Below are 23432 nucleotides of genomic sequence, written 5' to 3' on the forward strand. Positions count from 1 at the left end.
AGCATATCATCAGTAAAGAGGGATAATTTAACTTCCTCTTTTCCTATTTGGATACCCCTGACTTCCTTCTCTTGCCTAATTGCTATCGCTAGGACTTTCAACACAATGTTGAACAGGAGAGGTGAGAGTGGGCAGCTTTGTCTTGTTCTGGTTTTCAGGGGAAATGCTTCCAGTTTCAGTCCATTTAGCAATATGCTGGCTGTCGTTTTATTGTAGATGGTGCTTACTATTTTGAGGTATGCTCAAAAGCAATCATTTTATATTCCATAAGGAATCTTTGGGATTGGAAGCCAGGAGAAGGGAGAAGGGAGTAGTTGTGCAGTGGTTAGTAACATGATAGTATCGGACTATAAAGGTTTTAACTAACTGTGGAAGCAAAAGCAACTCCATCTTGGCTGCTGACCTGCCATGTTGGCTTCTGATTAACCCCATTCCTGGAAAGGCAGGTATTTACCATAAATCCCGTCCTTCCGTCAAACAACCTTAATGTTATCACACTTCAGTTGTCCCTTCTGGGTTTAGGAGTAATGGCTCAGATATTCACCATCTTGTCTCACCTCTGCTTGAGACACAGACATGATTTCTGTAAATCCCTTTTTAAGTGTTTCTTTCTAAGGAACTGAATGTGTCAGTCTCTTTCTTTGGATCTCAACTTTCTCGGTCTTTGAAGGTACGTTTGTATAGTCTTACCCATGGTGGAACACCCACTCTGCCATTTGCTAGCTGTGTGCCGGAGACAAGTTACTTACCCACTCTGTGCATCAGTGCTCTCACCTCTAAATTGGGAGCAATAACAGCACCTACTGCAAAGGGCTGGGGTGAAAATGAAATGTGATAATGCATTAAAGAGCTCAACATAGGGTGTCATGTGTTGTAAGACCTTGATAAACATTAACTAGTATGTTGACTTCTTAGGGCTGTCAGGACAAAGTACCACAAACTGGCTGGCTTAAAAAACAAAAATGTATTGCCTCACAGCTCAGGAAGCCACAAGTCCGAGATCAAGGGGTCGGCAGGGTGAATTCCTTTGAGGGCTCTGATTGAGACCCTGTCCCACGCCTCTCTCCCAGCTCTGGTGGTCACTGGCTCTCTGGGTTCCTTGTCCTCTGCCGCTTCACCCCAGTTTCTGCCTCCGTCTTTGAATGGCATTCTCCCTGTTTGCATATCTATGTCTAAATTCCCCCCTCCTTTTTCTTTGGTGAAAAACCAAATCTCAAAAAAACACTTTAATTCCAGCCTAACATTGAAATGTCTGGTGACAGACTCTAGGTACAATGCTGTGTGGTAACACTCACACATGGCTCTGAGAAGGCCTCCAAGGGAGGACTTATCCTCAGGGGTCTGAGCCAAGGCAGGGGAAGGATGGCTCCAGAATGGAGGCAGGGACAGGCACGGAGAAAAGGTGCTACTTCCTGGCAAAGGAGATCTTCAGGAAGTTGTTCTGGGTGATCTGAAAGCCCTGCAGGGCATCACGAGCTGCCCCTGCCTGCACCTCATTGTCAAACTCCATGAAGGCAATGTTGTGCCACCCAGGGACCAAACAGACCTCCTTGAAGCCAGGGAACTGATTGAAAAGCACGGACAGCATGTGCTCATTGGTCTCCTCTGACAGGTTGGTCAGATGTGGTTGGTGGATTCTCAGAAAGAGGCTGGGCAGGTGGCATCTGTCCTTGCATGAGCTGTTGCAAGGGCATGGTCCCTGGTGGGCTCTGACAGGCACGAGGCATGTAGGGCAGCTGGTCTGGCATGTGGTGCATGATGCCAGGTGCCTGAGTCATTGGTGGCATGCCTGGGACAGGTCCCTGGACGATCCCTACTGTGGGGGCGACTGCCCCACTCTACACAGACTTCTTCAAAACCAGGGTCTCCTAGCTCTTGGACTTCCTCTTCCCCCGTTTGCAGTCCTGCTCCACAAAGGTGCCTTCCATCTTGACAATGATATCTGAGTCAGTCTTTACATACTGGATGCACATGGGCTTATCTTAGAAAGGGAAGCCCTGCATGGAGCGCAGGGCATGGGTGGTGCTACTGACTTCCTTGGAGGTGACAAAGGCCTGGCTCCTCATCTTCATTGGTGCTGTTGCTGACTTCCTTGAAATTGACAAAAGCCTGGCCCCTCATCTTCAGGCGCTGCGATACCAGGACATCCAGGATCTGGCCAAACTGGGAGAAGATGGCATACAGGGACTACTTCAGTTCATCCTTCTTGAGCATCTCATTGAGGTTGTTGATATAAATGATGTGATTGAGGCGAGTCTCAGGAACTATGATGGAGTGAGTGCGGAATGACCTGCTCAAGGATCTTCCTTCCGAGGAAGTCAAGTAAGATGGGAGTGAAAGGAAGGATGAAGAAATGACTTGGGTGACAAAGCGTGTATAGGATGCCGCTTCTCCTGACCACGTGCTGAGGGAACTCTGAGAAATTTAAATTTCCCCTTTCTTGTTTTTTTTTTTTTTTTTTTTGAGTTGGAGTCTCACTCTGTCACCCAGACTGGAGTGCAGTGGCTGCTCCCGGCCACCGCAGCCTTGACCTGCTGGGCTCCGGCGATCCTTCTGCCTCAGCCTTCCAAGTAGCTGGAACTACAGGCTTGCGCTACCACGGCTAATTTTTTTTTTTTTAATTATTGTAGAGATGAGCTCTCGCCAAGTTGCCCAGGCAGGTCTCGAACCCGCGGGCTCAGGCAATTCACTCACCTCAGCCTCCCAAAGCATGGGATTACAAACTGAGCCACCGAGCCCGGCTTAAATTCCCCCCTTCTATAAAAATATCTGTCACATTGGATTAGGAAAACACTCTACTCCAGTACAGCCTCATCTTAATCTAATTACATCTGCAATTACCCGATTTCCAAATAAGGTCACGTTTCTAGGTACTGGTTATTAGAACTTCAACATGTGAATTTCAGGGGGACATAATCCAATCAGTATTAAGTATTATTACTTTTAACATTACTATTATGCTCATGTTAGATTACCAAGTAAATATACTTTCTTTCTGACTTTCATTTGGTTCTTTTTTTGGTTTTGGGGGGGGGTTTGTTATTGTTGTTTTGTTTTTGTTTTCATTTTTGAGTTGAGCTCTCACTCTGTCACCCAGGCTGGAGTGCAGTGGCACAATCACAACTCACCACAGCCTCGACTTCCTGGACTCAGACAGTTCTTCCACCTCAGCCTCCTGAGTAGCTGGGACGACAGGTGCATGCCACCATGCCTGGCAAATTTTTAAAAATTTTTTTGTAGAGATGAGGTCTCTTTTTGTTGCCCTAGCTGGTCTCAAATTCCTGGGCTCAAGGAATTCTCCCACCTCAGTCTCCCAAAGTGCTGGTATTCCAGGTGTGAGCCACTGCATCCAGCCCTGACTTTCACTTTGAATTCATTTCACACTTCGAAAAATATGACAAAAATATTTCACAGAGGCCCCATGTTACTATTGCACAGTTTTCCTTGATGTTAGCCTCGCCATTGTATAATTTTCTAAACCAGGAAATTAACATTGATATAATACTGTTACCTAATACATAAACCTATTCAAATTTTGCCACTTCTCTCACCAATGTCCTTTTTCTGGTCCAGGACGTAGTCCAGGATGTAACACTACATTAGGTTCATGTCCTTATAGTCACCTCAAATCTTAGTTCCTTGGTCTTTCTATTTTCTTTCTTTTTTTTTTTTTTGAGTTGGAGTCTCACTCGGTCACCCAGGCTAGAGTGCAGTGGCATGCTACGTTCATGGCCACCGTAGCCTCAACCTGCTGGATTCAGACAATCCTTCTAACTCAGCTTTCCAAGTAACTGGAACCACAGGTACACACCACCATGCCCAGTTAATTGTCTTATTTGTTGTAGAGATGAGGTCTTGCCAGGTTGCCCAGGCTGGTCTTAAACCCCTGAGCTCAGGCAATCCTCTCACCTCTGCCTCTCAAAGTGGTGGGATTACAGGCATGAGCCACCATGCCCAGCTTCCTTGGTTGTTCTTAATCATTATCTTGACGCTTTTTTTTTTTTCTTTCTTGAGACAGGGTCTCACTCTCACCCAGGCTAGAGTGCAGCGGCATCATAGCTCACTATAGCCATAAGCTTCTGGGCTCACACCTTGACACTTGTGGAGAACAGTGATCAATGTGTGGCTTGCTCAGGGAATCTCACCAAGAGGGCATGACAGCAATGTGTCTCGGTCCTGGTGATATTAATTTTATCACTTGGTTCAGGTTGTGTCTGAGTTCTCCCCTATACTATTATTTTTCCCTTTGGAATTAATATATCTTGACTGGATACAGTGGCTCATGCCTATAACCCCAGCACTTTGGAAACGTAGGCCAGAGAATCTCTTGAGTCTAGGGGTTCAATACCAGCCTAGGCAAGATAGGCAAAACAATTAGCTGGACATAATGGTGCACACTTGTAATTCCAGCTACTAGGGAGGCTGAGGCTGGAGGATTGCTTGAGCCCAGTAGGTCAGGAGGTCAAAACAGCTGTAAACTGTGATAGTGCCACTGCACTTCAGCCTGGGCGACAGAGACTCCAATTTAATATATATACATATACATAAATATCTTATGCATAGTGACTTTGAGACAATATTACTCCTTTTTTTCTCATCATACTTTTATCCACAAATTTTGTCATACATAGATGATACTTGCAATGATAATTTTGCCTAATGTTGATTTTTCTATTTCCATCCATTCTTTCTACATTTATTAGTTTGAATTCTACTGCTAGGAAAAATTATTTATTCTTCCCATATTCTTTCTAGTAAAACGCTCCTAACTTTTTTTTTTTTTTAAGACAAGGTCTTACTCTGTCAGTCAGGCAGGAGTGCAGTGCCGTGATCACAGGGCTTACTGCAGCCTCAAGCTCCTGGATTCAAACAATCCTAGGCTTCCAAGTAGCTGGGATTATATGCATGCTTTATCATGCCCAGTTAATTTTTGAAACATTTTTTAGACAGGGGTCTCACCATGTTGCCCAGGCTGGTCTCAAACTCCTGGCTTCAAACAATCCTCTCACCTCAGCCTCTCAAAGTGCTAAGATTACAAATGAGAGCCACTGTGCCCAGTCAAAATATCCCTTACTGTTGACTTTCCCAGAGACCATCAGGTTGCCCAGGATCCTTGGTATCTGACCCTTGGGTCTGCCCAGTTCTAAGGTTTTCCACTTACGTGCCTGCATAAAGAAAAAAGTTTCCTTTATTTTACATTTAAGCCATATCATGTTAGAATTAATAGACTCTTTCAGAGATGAGTATGCTAAATGCTTTGCAGGGTGAAGAGGATGTTTAAATTATTCAAGAGAACTGGTTTTATGCAATTTAGATGTACTCGTTTACCCATAAAAATTAATGCTAAATAGATACAATTTCTATCTATTCATTAAAAACAAATCCCAAAGCATTCCAGAAATTCTTAGTCAGCCTAATGTTATTCTTGGCTCTTGAAAACAAAACCGTTTTTCTTAAAAAAGAAAAATCATAACCTGTGTTTTATAAAAACACTGTTGGCACTAATGGTGGGACCTTCTCACTAATCTTTTTCAGCCACCCTCCCCATTTCCCTCTCCTTACCTTTCAGGCATTCATTCAGCAATCATTTGCTCTGGGGTCAAGCAGAGAACAAAACAGACCCAAACTCTTACCCTCTCCAGTTTTTGGTTTCAGCAGGGGAGATAGACAAAAAACAAAATAGCTAGCCAGGCGTGGTGGCTCACACTTGTAAACCCAACACTTTGGGAGGCAGAGGCGAGAGGATTACCTGAGCTCAGGGATTCGAGACCAGCCTGAGCAACATGGCAAGACCTTGTCTCTACAATAAATAAAAAAAAAATCAGCCAGTCATGGTGGTACATGCCTGCGGTTCCAGCTACTTGGAAGACTGAGGAGAAGGATCGCCTGAGCTCAGCAGGTCAAGGCTGCAATGGCTGTGAATGTGCCACTGCACTCCAGCCTGGGTGACAGAGTGAGACTCCAACTCAAAAAAAAATTAGTGGATCTGAGACGTGGCAGCTGCTTTGCAGAAGCATGAAGCCGAGTAAGGGGATGGAGAATAACAGGGGCAGCAAACCGCTATTAAGCTGGCGTGAAACTCAGACGAGGTAGAGGAGAGAAGATTTGAACCCAGAGCTAAAAGAAGTGACGTAGAAGCTCTGTGGTTTTGCGGGGCAGGAAGGGCACATTTCAGGAGAAGGAACTGCAAATGCAAGGCTCTGTTTTAGGGGCAATGACTGGGCTGAATTTGCTAGTGGGAGGGGTTGGTATGTGTCTGTTACCAACTGGCCTGCTTTGCACACGTATACAGACTTCTGCAAAGTCTCAAGCTTTCAGTGCCATTCACTTGACCTCTCCACCGCCAGCCAATTCTGTTAACATGTAATTTTGAATATATTTCCTCAACTAGAGGACATTAAACATATTTTAGATATAGATAGATTTTATTTGCTTGTTTGTTTTGAGTCAGCGATCTTGCTCTGTCACCCAGGCTGGAATGCAGTGGCATGATCACGGCTCACCACAACCTCAACTTTCTGGGCTCAGGTGATCCTCCCGCCTGAGCCTTCCAAGTGTCTGGGACTATAGGCACACCCTACCACACCCGGCTTTGTTTGTTTGTTGGGTTTTTGTAGAGATGAGGTCTCTTTATGTTGCCCATCAGGCTGGTCTCGAACTCCTAGTCTCAAATGATCCTCCTGCCTCAGCCTCCCAAAGTGCTGGGATTATAGGCATGAGCCACTGTACCTGGCCAAAACAGTAAGCTATTACTTCAATTATATACATATACATATTGGACTCCTTTTCTTTTGATGTGGGACCGCTGGCAGCTTTTGAACCTCACCATCCCCTCTTCCCCCTCTCCCACACCTGGGCAAGCAGCTAAGAGAGCCTGAGTGTGCCCTCGTTTGGTGTAACATCCAAACCAAATTTGGGGTAAATGTTCACAACACACACTCATCTGTGCTGATCATATAATAGGCCTCAGACACTTGAGACTCTCAACCACTGGAAATGTGGTAAGACATGCAGTTCATGTAAAATATATTTGGATGTTCAAGATAGTATGAAAGAATGTAAAATGTCCCATTACTCATTTTTAAGTTGACTATATGTTGAAATAATATTTTGTATATATTAAGGTACAAGTATTATTAAAATTAATTTCACCTATTTCTTTTTGCTGTTGTTGTTGAGTTAGAGTCTCACTCTGTCACCCAGGCTGGAGTGTTGTAGCATGCTCACGGCCACTGCAGCCTCCACCTGGTGGGCTCAGGTGATCCTTCGGCTTCAGCTTTCCAGGTAGCTGGAACTACAGGCATCACCTATTTCTTTTAACCTTTTTTAATGTGGGTGTAAGAGGCTTTTAAATTATATATGTCTGGTATTTCTCATTTACCTACTTCTGTTAGATAACACTAATACATACCAAAGTATTAACAATTGTTGTATCTTGGTTTAAGAAAAAAATTCTCTTGAAACCAGGTATAGTGACTCATGCCTATAATCCCAGTATTTTAGGAGGCTGAGGTAAGAGGATTGCTTGATCCCTTAAGTTTAAGACTAGCCTGGGCAACATAGTGAGGTTTTGTCTCCACAAAAAATTTTTTTAACTAACTGAGCATGGTGGCCCACGCTGGTTGTCCCAGCTGCTTGGAGATTGAAGCGGAAGGATCACCTGAGCCGAGGAGATCAAGGCTACAATGAGGCATGATTGTGCCACTGCACTCCAGCCTGGGCGACAGAGTGAGAACCTGACTAAAAAAAAAAAATCCTTCTCTCGGCTCCTCTGCACTTTTTGAGCATATATTTAAAAATAAAAAGATAACTTCTTGAAGTTGTAAGTGGAGGTAAGGTAAGGGGGCTATTTTGGGGCTTTAAGGAGGAAAGTTCACCCTGCCCAAAATGTCCAGACAGTGAAAATATTTTCCAATCAGCCATGAGTCTAAAACTGGTATCTGCATTGTTAAATTAAACTAAACTTGACCCGAGGCTTCCTCTGAACCTTGAGTCCCTGGGTAATAAGCTGCAACCTTACTTAACATGAACTAACTGAAACCTAATTTAGGAGCATATTTGTGTAGCAAACAGCTGAGTCTCAGTCAATCACAGCAGTCAAGCTTCAGTCAGTCACAGGCTACCAACAGATAAGACCATGTCCAAACAAGATGAACACCTGAGCTGTAACCAGTCAAGCTATCTCTGGGTCTCACTTCCACTTTCTGTCAGTAAATACTGCCCGCCCTCATAGTGGAGTGGAATTCTCTGAATCTCTGCAGATTCTGATAGCTGCCCAATAGCTAAGGCATTCTTTGCTCAATTAAACTCTGTTAAATGTCACTTATTAGCCTGACATGGTGGTTCACACCTGTAATCCCAGCACTTTGGGAGACAGAGGCAAGAGGATTGCCTGAGCCCAGGGGTTCAAGACTAGCCTGGGAAACTTGGCGAGACCTCGTCTCTACAATAAATCAAAAAATTACCCAGGTATGGAGGCACACACCTGTGGTTCCAGCTACTTGGAAGGCTGAGGTGGAAGGATCACCTGAGCCCAACAGGTTGAGGCTGCAGTAGCCATGAGCATGCCACTGCACTCCAGCTTGGGGGACAGAGTGAGACTCTGGCTCAAAAAAAAATGTCACTTATCTAAAGATTTTCTTTTATATCATACATATACTGTGAGGGACAGGCGGCCACTTTACATCCTTCAGAGAAAATGACTTTCTGATAGTGTCTGTACAGTTTACAAATGCATCCATGAGCTCCTTAGCTCCTATGTGCTGCTGTCATAGGCATGATTAGCTCCTATTTCCTGTGTTCATCTCTGCAGTGATCATTTGTGCTTGATCCAATCTGTGTCTCCTTATACCACCTCTTCTTGTTCCAGATCCTTGTCCACAAACCAGAAGGACCTAGCTCAGGATGGCTGTCCAGGCCCAGGTCAGCCTTCTCTGCAAGGTAATGTTTTGGAACAAATGGTACAGATTTAATCATGCAAAAATATTATCGTATGGACGAGGTCAGAATTCATAACATACTTGACTGATCCACCCACTGAGTTTTATTATGACTGACTCTGATGAGCAGAAAACAATCCCCCAACTTGTACACAGGCCATCAGCTCTTTCCATAATACCAGAAAAACATAAGTGAAGAAGGCAACATAGGGAGAAAAAAATCAAACATGTTAAACTGGATCATTATATAAAAACTTCAAATGTTCTATCATTAAAAAAAATACACTGTTCACCTTCAGATGATTTTACTGCATATTTTTTACACACATCAATCGTAAAATTTAGGTCTAAGTCACTTCAGTTCTGTACATTTTGAAACTTCATTAGATCAGAAAAAGAATGACCACAGACTCTCAAAAGGCAAGTATATAGAAATAAGCAAATGTGTGAGTTTATGGTTGGGGCCCAGAAAACAGCACCCCAAAGCATGCATGCTGAACAGTTTAAACCAGAGAACTAAGGCCTCTCTGACCTTCTTCCCTCCTGTCTCTCACTCTTCATTCTCCTCTGAACCACGGTGGGGGGAATGGGGGGTTCTCTCTAACGTTCCTTATCTGACTAAAGATAGATCCTCCAAAAAGGAACTCAATGGTCATGAATCTCATCAATGAGGAAAAGTTAGCTATATCACAGGAGAAGAGACTGAAGGTCTGCCCCGTGCCCAGACAGTCTTTGTCACAAACTACCACTTATTCTTTGGATGACTGCTCTGAGACAACTTTCATTAGCAGGAGACTTTGTGTCTGCCTAACCAGACAACCCTTGTTCACCATGCATTCCTTCCCCTCACACACCCATAACCTATGTCACCTGCTCACCAAGAGCCCCAAGCCCCTATTCCTTTCTGTGACTCAGAATGCTACATAGATCATCTTTCATCATCAAGCCTTTCTTTTGAGTCTCATATTTTGTGGGACTCCCATGTATATGCACATAATTAAGATCCCCTGCTAATCTGTCTACTATCAGTTTATTTCCTAGACTCAATCATTGAAACTTAGGAGGGTAGAGAGAAAGTGTTCTCTCCCTTGTGTTACATTCAACCCAAGAGCCACAAAAAGGGAAAAGTTCCACCTTTAAATAATGAAATAGTTACTCAGAATATACAGATCCTCACATTTAACTTCACTCTTCTACTCTACAAACTGAAGCCATTATTAGCTATTGCAAATTGAACATGAAGGTATATAATTTTTCCTAGCTGCTATAATGAGGTATAATTTACATCATATACAATTGACCCTTTTAAAGTGTATAATTCAATGGCTTTTAACATATTCACAGAGTTGTACCTCCATTACCACAATGAATTTAATAATATTTTAAGTACCTTAAAAGGAAGTCCAGCACCTCTTAGCCATCAACCCTCAGCTCCAGCATTTCTCTCCCCTTCTCTATATCCTAGGTAACCACTAATCTACTGTCTCTGAGGGTTTGTCTCTTCTGGATATTTCATATAATTGGAATTATGTAATATGTGGTCCTTTGAGATTTCCTTCTTTCAGTAGCATAACATTGTCGAGGTTCATAGCTTGTTGTATAGTGTAGTATGTGTCAGTACTTTGTCCCTTTTTTTTTTTTTTGAGTCAAGATCTCACTTTGTTACCCAGACTGGAGTGCAGAGGCATGATTGTGGCTCACCACAGCCTCAATCCTTCTGCCTGTCTCCTAAGTAGCTGGGACTATAGGTGTGTGCCACACTGGCTAATTTTTTTGAAGAGATGAGGTTTTGCTATGTTGCCTAGGCTGATCTCGACCTCCCAGGCTCAAGCAATCTTCCCACCTTGTCCTCCCAAAGTGCTGGGATTACAGACATGAGCCACTGTGCCCAGCCTTCCTTCTTTTTATGCTGAAAAATATTTGATTGCATTGATATGACACATTTTATTTATTCACCTATCAGTTGATGGATATTTAGGTCATTTCTACTTTTCTACTATTATGAATAAGGATGCTATAAATATTCATGTACCTATGTGTAAATTTTTAATTTACATAATTTTCATCTTAAGGTTCAGGATGTATCCAAAGAAAGTGAGAATAAAGCAAAGTTCTGCAAAGCAAACTTTTCTTTATCAGAGATTGCCACTCTTAAATCATGCTTTCCCATAGAAAAAAGCTCTTAACAGCCTGCTTTAGGAACATCAAGAAAGCCCCATCTAAAATTGTTTTATTCTTTAACAAACTAAAACATATACATATTTATTGAATATCTGATATTGGGGGGTACTTTTTCCTCTACCCTTTATGGATTTTTAGTTGGTACAACTAAAACTCCTGTAACAAAAGACAGATTAACAACAGAAAAACAAAAAGAAGTTAATTAACATGTATGCTCCATGCATACATGGGAGATACTCAGGAAAAATGAGTAATTCTCAAGAGTAAATCTCTAAGAGGTGGCTTAAATCCCATCTGCTGAAACAAAGAAATAAGGGTGTGAGGAATGTCTAGTTTTGGGAAGGAGGCCAGGAAAAGCATACAAAACAAGGGCTAGCTTTTTTGTGCAGCTTTAAGTCAGTACCTTTCCATCGAAAAGCATTTCTAGTGACGTGAAATCATCCTTCTTTTCCTGGTGCAAAGAGAAAGACACCCTTACAATTAGAAATTTTCTGTATAAATGTAAATTTTTTCTTACAAAAGGGTAACTTTTACTCTTGTTTTCAGAGCTTCTCCCATGTCTGCTATTTCTTAAGATAGTTAGCTCAAAATAATTCTTACACCAAAGAAGCATATTTTGAGATGACATATTCTAGTCTGACACAGCCATATTTTGGGGTGGTGTGTCCTGAACCTCATCACTCATAAACGCAAAGTGCTATTTATGGTTGGTAAATAATTTTAAAATATTTTTAAAAGATTTTTTCTGTATTTTTTTTTGTACCACTTAGTCTTTCTCTGCATCCCTACCCCCATATAGTCATTCATTGCTTAAAGGAATAAGTAACTCAGAAAAAAGTAATTGGCAATTAGATTTGCTACCAAACTGAACTTGCATTCACTCTCACTGCACAGAAAAGCCAAACATTAACATTGAGAGAAAGTGAAGCATTTATTGCAGGGCACCAAACAAGGAGAATTGGGCAGATTTCACTTCAGACATGAACTCCTCAGTGACTTACAAGCAAGGACTTTTAAAGGCAGGGGTACATTTCAGGAAAGCAGAAATTACAGGCAAAATTGTTAATCAATATGTGAAAGTTATACATTGGTTTGGCCCAAAATGGCGGGGTATCTTGAAGCAGGGGCTTATGGGTCATAAGCGGATTCAGAGATTCTTGGATTTGCAATTGGTTAAGGAAGCAAAACTTTGTCTAAAAACTTGGGGTCAGAAGAAAGGAATGTTCGGGTTTGGTTTGTGGTTTTGACTGTCTCTAGGTTCCTCAGGAAGAAATTTAGAACAAAGAAAGGTGGTCAGAGTTCAGTCTTCAGTTCCCCCTTATCTGAGGTCTACGTGACAATGGTCTGTTCAGCATTTCCATCTGGTACAGGTTCAGGTTTCTGAAAAAAACAGCTCAAGGATATATGTCAAGATGTTATCTTTCGTTTCTATAGCAACCAAACATCTTGTGTCTCTAACTTATTTGAGTGGTTATTATTTTAAGCTATTATTGCCGTTTTGCTTATCAGGTTGTTCATTTGCTTCTCCAGAGTAACTAGGTACCTGGAATTTCCCATAAAGTGACTCAAGATTTGCCTTCATGTCCGTGCTTGGATGGGGGGCCTGGCAGGCTCCTTAGAGGGATCCCTGCTCCATCTCAGATTTTAAATCTCAGAAACAAGGCAAAAAATGTAAGAGCATGTGTGATGAGTAGTTTGATCAAAGCTTCCTATTCCTTCCACACCAATTATATTAATTTCTTCCAGAACTGAGGAAGAGGGAGTGTTTGAGGAAAAAGTAAGATCAGGAGAGGAATGTGGGAGAACCCCTGGGAGGCTTGTGGAATTATAGAACAAAGCAAACCTGTGTCTCATTTTCCAGTTGGTGCCCAAGAGAGATGCCAAGACCTCAGAGAAGAAATGGCTGCAGGATGTGCCTAGGCACAGAGAACCTAGACATCCCCTAGAGTCTCCCTTTGGCCCAGCATGGAGTTGAGACAGAAAGGTGACCTAATGCTGCTGAGAGCGGTTTTGGCTCTACCGAATGTCCGAGAGTTGAGGGAAACAGGAATTCTGTTTATGAAGCCCAAGAACAGACATAGCAAGAACATTCAATGACCTGACTTAGCAAAGGATGATGCAGCAGTGACCTATGTCGATCAGTGGCCAAGAGCCAGAACAGATTTTGGATGTTTCAGCAGATACCAGCATGACTAAGTGACAACTGAAAACAAGATATCCCTTCATCTCAATCCACACCCCCAATGTCTTGGCATGATGTAAGGCCCCAGAGCTTCGAGCCAACATTGTGGAAAGGACAGGAACTGAAAATTAACCAAAATTAAATTTCTGCTTCTCAAAAAGAGGGCTCTTAAAATAAATTTTCTAATAGAAGCACATCTTTGAGTTAACAGTCTGAGATTTGAATTGCGGGTTTTTAAAGAGTACTTCCAGGATTCTAAAAACTTGTCTTCAATGATGTCAAAGTTTGAAGTCAAAGTTTTGATTCCCCAGATCATAAGATTTCTGTCCCTTTTCTAGATATGGCTTAACTCTTCTCATTTGACCCCCAGATATTGCTCATCTTCCTGTCCTTCGATCTGACCTCAGTTTCTCTTCCTCCCTACTATGTTAGGTCCTCCTATAAAGCACACCCCATACTTGGAATTATTAATACTTTTTGGTATTTAATGGGCTGTAAGCTCCATGAAGGAAAGGGCCATATGTGTCTTAATCACTTGGCACTTAAAACAATATCTGCTATATAATGAGTATTCAATAAATGGTCGAACAATTCATTCCTACAGAAACACAAAATTGCATAAGAATATATGTAGAAGGATGCTCACTGCTGCATTGTCGGTAATAGTAAAAACTAGATGCAAACTAAGTGTCCACCATTCGGGAAAGAGTTAAGTAAATTAGAGTAATTAGTGTACCTCTTAGTGTGGAATTATATACTTGAGCAAAATGAACCTTGGAAAGAAAAGCATTTTAATTTATTTCAAAGTTGAGCTAGATATTTTCTTGAATTATGTCCTGCATTAGATAATCAATTCCATCACCCTCTTTCCCATGTCACATAGATAATGGGGTTGATCATTATTCTTCATATTCTAATGAGTTCTTACAAGGGCACCCTGACTTATGAAGATTGTAGTCCAGGGGCAGTGGCTCAGCCTGTAAGCCCAGTACTTTGGGAGGCTGAGAAGAGAGGATTACCTGAGCCTGGGGGTTTGAGACTAGCCTGGTCAACTTGGTGAAACCTTGACTCTGTAACAAATCACAAAAACTATCCAGGCGTGGTGGCATGCATCTGTAGTTCCAGCTACTTGGAAGGCTGAGGCAGAAGGATCACCTAAGCCCAGCAGGCCAAGGCTGTGGTGGCCATGAGCGTGCCACTGCACTCCAGCCTGGGTGACAAGAGTGAGAATCCAACTCAAAAAGAAGAAGAAGAAGAAGAAGATTGTAGGTATTTATCAGGATATCCATTGGTTATCCCCAATGATTATATCATCATCATCGGAGGACGTATATTGAATACTTACTATGTGCTATGCACTATGCAAACACAATATAGGTATATTATTTCATTTTGAATCCACATCGCCTCCCTGTGAAGTAGGTATTTGTATACCAACTTTATAAGATTAATTCAGGGATTGTGGCAGATAGACCATATGGTAACCCTCAATGGTTCTCCTCCTAATATTCATGAGTGTAGATGAGACCTGTCACTTGCCTTTAACAGAATACAGCCAATGTGATGAGATGTCACTCCCATGATTACTTCACTGTATACAACTCCATTTTGGCAGGAGTGAGAGTCTGTCCCAGAGGTAGGTAAGCAGTCATATGAGAGAAGTGTGAGGGACCGTGGGAAACCCTAGAGCCTCAAGGTGACTGGCAACCAACAAAAAGCGGGAAGTCTTCGGACATACATTCAGTCATATAACCGCAAGAAACGAAGTCTGCCAATAACCCGCATGAGGATGAAAGCAGATTCTTCCCTAGTCAAGCTTCCAGATGGAAACCAGCCTGGCCAATACCTTGACTGCAGCCTTGTGAGACCCTGAATAGGGAATCCAGCATAGATGAGGTCCTGACCATGGAAACTGTGTGATAATAAACATGTGGTTTTAAGCCACTAAATGTGTGTAATTTTTTATGCAGCAACGGAAAGTGAATGCAGAGAGGTTAAGTTCTAACACTACATCCCACAGATGTCGTGGGACTGAAAATCCACCCCAGGTCTGTTAAACCTAAAACTTATGTTCAGCAGACCTGACCTCCTGCTCCCACACAGTACTTTCAAGATTGTTTTAGGTCCAAGACTGACCCTAAATCATGTCTCAGCTGAACATCCGTAATCACTCAAGCCGAAGGATCTTCCCTGATCTGGACCACCTAGCAGATCACACTCTTGTTTTATGTATACTAAGCTTCCTGGTAGAGCAACAGTATATGAATCTGTCTTGGGCACTATTTGAGAAGTTTTGTTTTGCTTTGCTTTGTTTTGTTTTTGAGTTGGAGTCTCACTCTGTCACCCAGACTGGAGTGCAGTGGCCGCTCCTGGCCACCGCAGCCTCAACCTGCTGGGCTCCGGCGATCCTTCCACCTCAGCCTTCTGAGTAGCCGGAATTACAGGCGCGCGCTACCACGCCCAGCTAATTTTTTGATTTATTGTAGAGATGAGGTCTCTCTGCCCAGGTGGGTCTCGAACCTGCGGGCTCAGGCAATCCACTCACCTCAGCCTCCCAAAGGCGCGGGATTACAGGCTGAGCCACCGAGCCCGGCTAAGTTTCTTTTTTTTTAATTAATTAATTTACTTATTATAAAGATGTGGGGTATAAATCAGGGCTAGGTATACAAACACTGATCATGCAGGTACCCTTGTTGATGAGGCATACCCCTCCCTCCCCTAGCAGCTTCCCCCAAATGCCAGTCCCACCCCCCCTTCCCCTGACAGTTTTCCACTACTGCCAATTGTCTTCCCACAGCGTTATAATTGTTCAAGGTCACCTTATGAGTGAGAACATATGGAACTCAGTTCTTTGTTTCTGTGATAAATCACTGAGTATGATCAACTCCAAATCCATCCAATTTGCTGCAAAGTTCATATATTTGTCCTTTATGGCTGCATAATATTCCATTGTGTATATGTACCACATTTTTTTCTTGTTGTTTTTTTGTTTTGTTTTTTTGAGTTGGATGGGCAACACGGTTGGTTCCATGTTTTTGCTATTGTGAATAGAGCTGCAACAAACATACGTGTGCAGGTATCTCTTTTTTATACACAAAAATTAACTCTAAATGGATCAAAGACCTAAATGTAAAACCTCAAACTGTAAGAACCTAGAAAATGCAGGAAATACTCTTATGGAATTTGGAACTGGCAACCGTTTCCTGACCAAAACCCGAAGTGCCCAGGCCATAAGAGATAAGACAGACAAGTGGGACCTCATTAAACTGACAAGCTTCTACAAAGCCAGAGAAGTTTCAGTGGCCCTGGAAGGACCTCCCTGAAGATGTGTGGTGTTGGATGTGCGGATACTTAGTTACTCAGTGAACTGGATGGCAACAGGCAAGTTGTAGCACTTTCTTTTAGCTGATATCCTGCTTGGTGGTATTAGCATCACACCTACCAGTGTTCTATTAATCAGAATGGGGAATCATCTCATCTTAAGCTCCCAGAATTCCCTGAGAATATCCGTTTATGAGAAATAATTACAGCATTTAGATATGGTGCTGTGCACTTCTGTTATTCTCTTGTGAAAGCATTTGTAAACTACACGAATCAATTGACTATTACACTAAAGGCAAAATGTATTAAAGAGATGGATGAAGATATCTCTCATACATCACGGAGACATAAAACCACAGCGGTTCACCCACGCAACATCACACCAGTAACCAGAATTTACAAATCTATTCTCTTAATAAGCTATCATAAAAACATTTTCCTTATTTCAATATAAAAGGTGGAAAAATCAATAAGCAGCATGCGAAAAGATAAGGGAAATAAATGAAATAAATACATATTATATTCTGGCATTTCTCTCATCCCAGTTGGAAACATTTAAAGAAGCAAGTGTTAAAAATAATGACATTAAGTAAGTACTTATTTTATGGCTTGTTTGTTTATACATTCATTTGTGAATTAAACTCACATTTGTCATTTACCCACCAATTCCAGAAGCTTACTGTGTACCTGGCAGGAATACAAAAGAAATAGAAATAAGTTCTCTGCTTCCAGAAGCTTTCAACTATTTGGATCTAACAATAACCATTTGGATTAATTCAAGCACAGAGAGCCACTGAGACATATCTATCCATTCTTACACGTATATTTTTCAGTACACACAGGTATAGGGAAAAGCCTGGGAGGATGAACACCACCATGTAAACCATTGTTTTTACCTCTGGGTGGTAGGAGTGTATATAATTTTAAAAAATTATTTGTATGAGCCGGGCTCGGTGGCTCAGCCCGTAATCCCGCGGCTTTGGGAGGCTGAGGTGAGTGGATTGCCTGAGCCCAGGGTTCGAGACCCACCTGGGCAGCGAGACCTCATCTCTACAATAAATCAAAAAACCAGCCAGGCGTGGTAACGCATGCCTGTAATTCTGGCTACTTGGAAGGCTGAGGCAGAAGGATCACTGGAGCCCAGCAGGCGAGGCTGCGGTGGCCGGGAGCGGCCACTGCACTCCAGTCTGGGCGACAGAATGAGACTCCAACTCAAAAAAAAAAAAAAAATTATTTGTATGTCTTAAACAAATAGAAATGGCCCTTAAAGCAAACATAATCACATATAACAATAGATTGTTGGGGCTCAGAATGTGATACCCCGAAGTATGGCATGTTGGAATGCTGAATACTTTGAACTGAAAAAGATGGGGGGAGCCTCAGAAACAAGAAACGCCCTCTGACCTTCCCTGCACTCCTTTCTCCTTCCCTCATTTCTCCTCTCAAGCAGGTTGTGGAAATGCGAATTCCTCTTTCCCAGGGCGTGTCATAGAAGCTAGAACTCCTCTCCCCTAAAGCCAGTCATAAAACCTAGAGAGGTCACTCTCTGACCTCCTCCCTGCACGTAGGCCATAGGACTGTCATTCCAGAGGGATCCAGGGATTCAGGGGAAAGAGATCCTACACAAAGAGACCAAAAAGAATCTGAACAGGCCTTGCTAAGTTCCCCCAATTTATTCTCATTAGATCATTCCTTTTTGTCCCATTACATTTCTGAAATTGGCTGTCCATTCTTCATTGAACCTAAGCATAAAAATGCACAGATTTCCCTGGACCTTGAGGTCTTCATTTCTGAAGACGCTCATATGACATAAAACTTTGTTAAATGTGTTATGCTTTTTCCTTGCTAAACTTTATTTGTTATAGAAGTATTGTCAGTGACTGGGCATGATGGCTCATGCCTGTAATCTGAGTACTTTGGGAAGCCAAGGCGGGAAAATCATTTGAGGCCAGGAGTTTGAGAGCAGTCTAGGCAACATGGTGAGACATATCTCTACAAAATAAAGCTTGTTTAAATAATTTTTTAAAAAATAAGTGTTGGCCGGGCTCGGTGGCTCAGCCTGTAATCCCGCGCCTTTGGGAGGCTGAGGTGAGCGGATTGCCTGAGCCCGCGGGTTCGAGACCCGCCTGGGCAGCAAGACCTCATCTCTACAATAAATCAAAAAATCAGTCGGGTGTGGTAGCGCATGCCTGTAATTCCGGCCTCGGAAGGCTGAGGCGGAAGGATCGCCGGAGCCCAGCAAGTCGAGGCTGCGGTGGCTGGGAGCGGCCACTGCACTCCAGTCTAGGTGACAGAGTGAGATTCCAACTCAAAAAATAATAATAATAATAAAATAAAGTGTTGGCTATGGACCTTGAAGTGGGTTATAAAAAAAATTAACACCTTTTTTGCTCCTACAAACTCTGTAAACTGAATAGATCCACTCAAATCCACCAAATGTCAACTGAATAGATCCACCCAAATCCACCAAAACGATGCAAATTTTTCTTTGAGCAAAGATCCAATTAGGGAAAAATGAAGAATATTTACAGTCCACATACTTCAAAAAAAAGGAAGTCTTCTTAAACTTGAGCAATTGTGCCTAAACACTCCTTCATATTATCCCCTCCGTGGAAGTTTAGGCTTATTTTTTGTTTTTGCTTTGCTTTGACTAAAATTTCAAAATCTTTACAACAGTGCATATCCTGAAACATCTGATTATGGTCAGGTGAGGTGGCGCACGCCTGTAATCCCAGCACTTTGGAAGGCTGGGACTGGAGGATCACTTGAGGCCAGGAGTTCAAGACCAGCCTTGGGAAATATAGCGACACTCTGTCACTACAAGAAACATTAAAAATTAGCTGGGTGTAGTGGTACGTACCTATACTCCCAACTACTCAGGAGGCTGAGGAGGGAGGCTCTCTTGAGCTCAGGAGTTCAAGGTTATAGTGAGCTATGACTATACTACTGGACTCTAGCCTGAGCAACAGAGCAAGGCCCTCTCTTAAAATATATATACATATTTTTACATACATACACACATATATGTATACAATATAGGTATGTGTGTATATATATAAAATCTTTATATATATGTGTGTGCATATCTATAAATAAAGATGTTATATATATATATGTGTATATACACACACATACGTAAATATCTGACTGTAATACAGCACCTTTGAATCAGTCCGCGTGAAATAAGCCACGGGAATGCTGGAGGGAGAGGCTTGGTGACTGGGAGTTGGAGGAAACCTCTGGTAGCAGAATGCAGGCACAGACTGAGGGCACACACTATAGCCCTCGTCAGACACTGAGAAAGAAGCTGCATTATAACAGCAACAGCCCACGAAGGCAAGATGCTTTGTAAACAGCTGCCTTCCTTGGCTGCCCATGTATGAAATAGCTAAAAGGGGATGTTCTCGCTGCAACATTCTGGAGCACAGAGAAGAAAAGGGGCCTTTGATTTGTCCTCTGAAGTGTGCAGACCTCTGCTCCACCCCACACTGTCCCAGGCCATGCCCAAGGTGGACGCTTTGTCCTGGACCCAGCTTCTGGGCAGGAGTGTTGGCTGGAATCAGAGGGCTTTTTCACTGTGGGAATAGGTGGGTGAGAAAAATCTCTATATGCTGATGTTGATGCATTGAGTTTCTATTCCTCAAATCGAATGTTTTACCCAGTGACGCTGGAGGAGGTACGTTTGACATGCACAGTCATCCAGCTGCATGCCCCTACAGGGCAAGGGATCCTGTCTTTTATTTGGCACTCTCACATGGCAAGGTACATCCCAAAGGCTCAATAGGTGGTTGGGAAATGGCACAAGGAAGGAGTGAAGGGATGTATACTTTGTTCTGGTCACATTGAAAACTCTCATCTGGCTGGGTGCAGTAGCTCACATCTGTAATCCTAACACTTTGGGAGCTTGAGGCAGGAGGATGGCTTGAGCCCAGGAATTCAACACCAGCCCGGGCAACATAGCAAGACCCCATTTCTTTAAAAAAAAGGGGGGGGGGGAACTCTCATCTGAATATCAACAAGCCTTCTAACTGGTCTTGTCCTTTCTACCTTTGCCCCTTAATAATCCATTCTCACACAAGAGCCAGAATGATCTTTTTAAAAACAAATCATGTTCTAAAATTAGATCATGGTGGTTGTACAACTCTGTAAATATACTGAAAACCATTAATTGCACACTTCAAATGGATGAATTTTGTGGTATGTAAACACTATCTCAAAAAGACTGTTAAAAAATTAGATTGTCATTCCATACTTAAAATTCTTCACTGGTTTCTCCCATTTCATTTATAAATCACCAGACTACTAATTGTGATCTGCAAAAGCCTACCTTTCCCAGGGCTCTGTTTACTCGTGCAAACTCCTCTTATACCTGGCCTCGGCTTACGCCTCCACCATGCCCTGAATCTGCCTGATTTGATCCTACCTGCGGGGGGCCAGCCCCTGCAAGTTTTGGGGAGTCCCTTGGAAGATGTGGTGGCGTCGGCGAATCTGTAGGGATAGATATTAAAAGAAAGAAAGATGGAATGATAGATATAAAGAGGAAGAAAGAGAAAGAAAGAAAGTGGACAACTGTTCAGTGAAATGAGCAGAAGCCGTTTATTGAAAGTTACAGCAGGTATTTATCCCCAAATTTTACACAGGCAGTCTCACAAGTCTTTCACGTGAACACAAAGCCAGGTGCGGGGGGGGGGCATCCCCCACCCACCAGATGCTTAGGTGTGAGGAGAAACAAACCCCAAGATTGTCTCATTGTTCCCTTTGCTAGTTAATGTTCTTCAAAAGCAGTGTAACAATCCTTACTAGTCTAATGATGTTCTGATAGTCAATAACTTCTAAAGCTCACTCAATACCCATGACGACTAAATTAAACTCTACCACTTATACAATGCTACAGAAGCTCTTAATTATAGCTTAAGCCAATTTCCTAAAGAATGTGGCCCAGTCCAAAGATCACACTGGGCCCTACAGGATGTGGCCCAGTCCAAGGTCCACGGTGGGCCACCTTTTGGAACAATAGACTACAATCTCTTAACAAAATGGCTATTCCAAAGTCTTATATGTCTATCCTAATTTCTATGAAAGTTTTCCAATTCTTAATTCTAATATATAAAGTTGATTAGCAGCAGCAAAGCTTCTAAAACCTAAATGTAAATTGTAAATGTACTAAGGCAAAAACTTCGATAGTAGAAAGTGGAGACGATGAAAATTCTTAAAGTTAACTATATTCTTATTAAACCTAAAAATATTATGATTGACTATGTATGAACTAACATGATTCGTAGCATGACCTATTCTACAATACCTTCTATGAATAAAATAAATTCAATTTCTATAACAGGTAGAAAAAAGACCTTACACTAACTGTAGCTAAAGCCGGCCCAAAAGAATGCAGCCCAGTCCAAAGTACGTGCTGGGCTCTCAGGAATGTGGCCCAGCCCAAACTCTGTGCTGGGCCACTCTCGAAAATCATCTTCACCATTGAAAAGCTGCAAACAGCTCTCCCTAAGTATATACTAATTCTATAAATATTCTTTTAAATCTTATAAAGAAGCTTGTACCGTATAAAAGGCTCCCAAATGTGACCTGAATTTGAATTATATCTAATACCTAGGCCGAAACCGCAGTTTATGGGAAACAGGAACAATGGGTTTCTAGAGTCAGCTATGCCTGTCACAGTCACAGAGTCTTCAGCTTAGGCCAGCAGAGTTCCTTTAGGTTGTTCTTGTGCTGCATGGCAAAAGGGGGAGGAAAATGGGGTCTACGGCTCTCGAACACGTCCTAGCGGTCTCGAGGTCCACGGTCCTCCCTGATTCCTAACGCTCAGTGGGCCTCCGTGGCCGGCTCCCAACACCTACCTGGAGGTTTTGTACTCGCTAATAGGTCTGACCATGATACGCTTTTCCATATATTCTGAATGAAGACTCCGGGCATTCAGGTCTCAGCTCAGACACCATCTTCTCACTTTAGGTCCTATGATGGTGAATCGCCTCCACCACAACCATTTCCTATCATATTATTATGTTTTCATAGCACTTCTATTTGAAATGATACTGTTTTTTGATTGTTTCCTTCAGTCAAAGATAAGCTCTGTGCAGGCAGAGAATTTTGTGTTTACCCCTAAAGAACAGTGCCTCAGACATGGTAGGTACTAACAAATATATGTTAAATGTTGACTGCCTGGTTCCTGCATAGTTTATTCTGCCAAACCTGTCAGGAAGAAAAAATATAAATAAGTAATAATAATAATAAAGAGTATTTACCTTAGCATATCTTTTATTTAATTTTTAAATTTTATTTATTCTTATTTAATTTTATTTTATTTACAGACATGGTCTCATTATGTTGCCCAGGCTGGTGTCAAACTCCTGACCTCAAGCAATCCTCTTGCCTCAGCCTCCCAAAGTGCTGGGATTACAGGCATGAGCCATTATGCCTGGTTAGCCTTAGCATATCTTTACAAATTTAAAAAAAAGTTTTAAAAACTCTTATTGCCTTTGAATTTTTCATTTTTTACATGGCATGGCAAAATTAGCAAACTTCTATCTGGGAACAACTGGTGCCCAAAGTAAGAAGATTAAAATAATATTAAATTCCACTATACAAGATGTATTATAATGCAGCTAAAGGGTCAGTCTTATTCATCTTGGAGGTGGAGATGGAAGGAGAGAGTCACTGGTCTTCCAATCCAGGCCAGTGCTAAATGACTTTTGCAGACTTTGAAGCATTTGGATACTTACGGAAAGATATAGATCTTAAAAGGTTTCCTCAGTCTCCTTTCCTGATTATTCAGAACTCTCAGAAAACCAAGA

The 23432-nt window shown here is 42.2% G+C and overlaps 1 pseudogene; it reads right to left on the reverse strand.

Annotated features, from left to right (window-relative positions):
• Positions 1 to 1405: 1405 nt before the first annotated feature.
• Positions 1406 to 20000, reverse strand: LOC103265033 (annotated as a pseudogene).
• Between the last annotated feature and the right edge of the window lie 3432 nt (positions 20001 to 23432).

This window comes from Carlito syrichta, unplaced genomic scaffold (genome assembly GCF_000164805.1).
Source record: "Carlito syrichta isolate Samal-C Ts95f unplaced genomic scaffold, Tarsius_syrichta-2.0.1 Scaffold305806, whole genome shotgun sequence".
Lineage (NCBI taxonomy): Eukaryota > Metazoa > Chordata > Mammalia > Primates > Tarsiidae > Carlito > Carlito syrichta.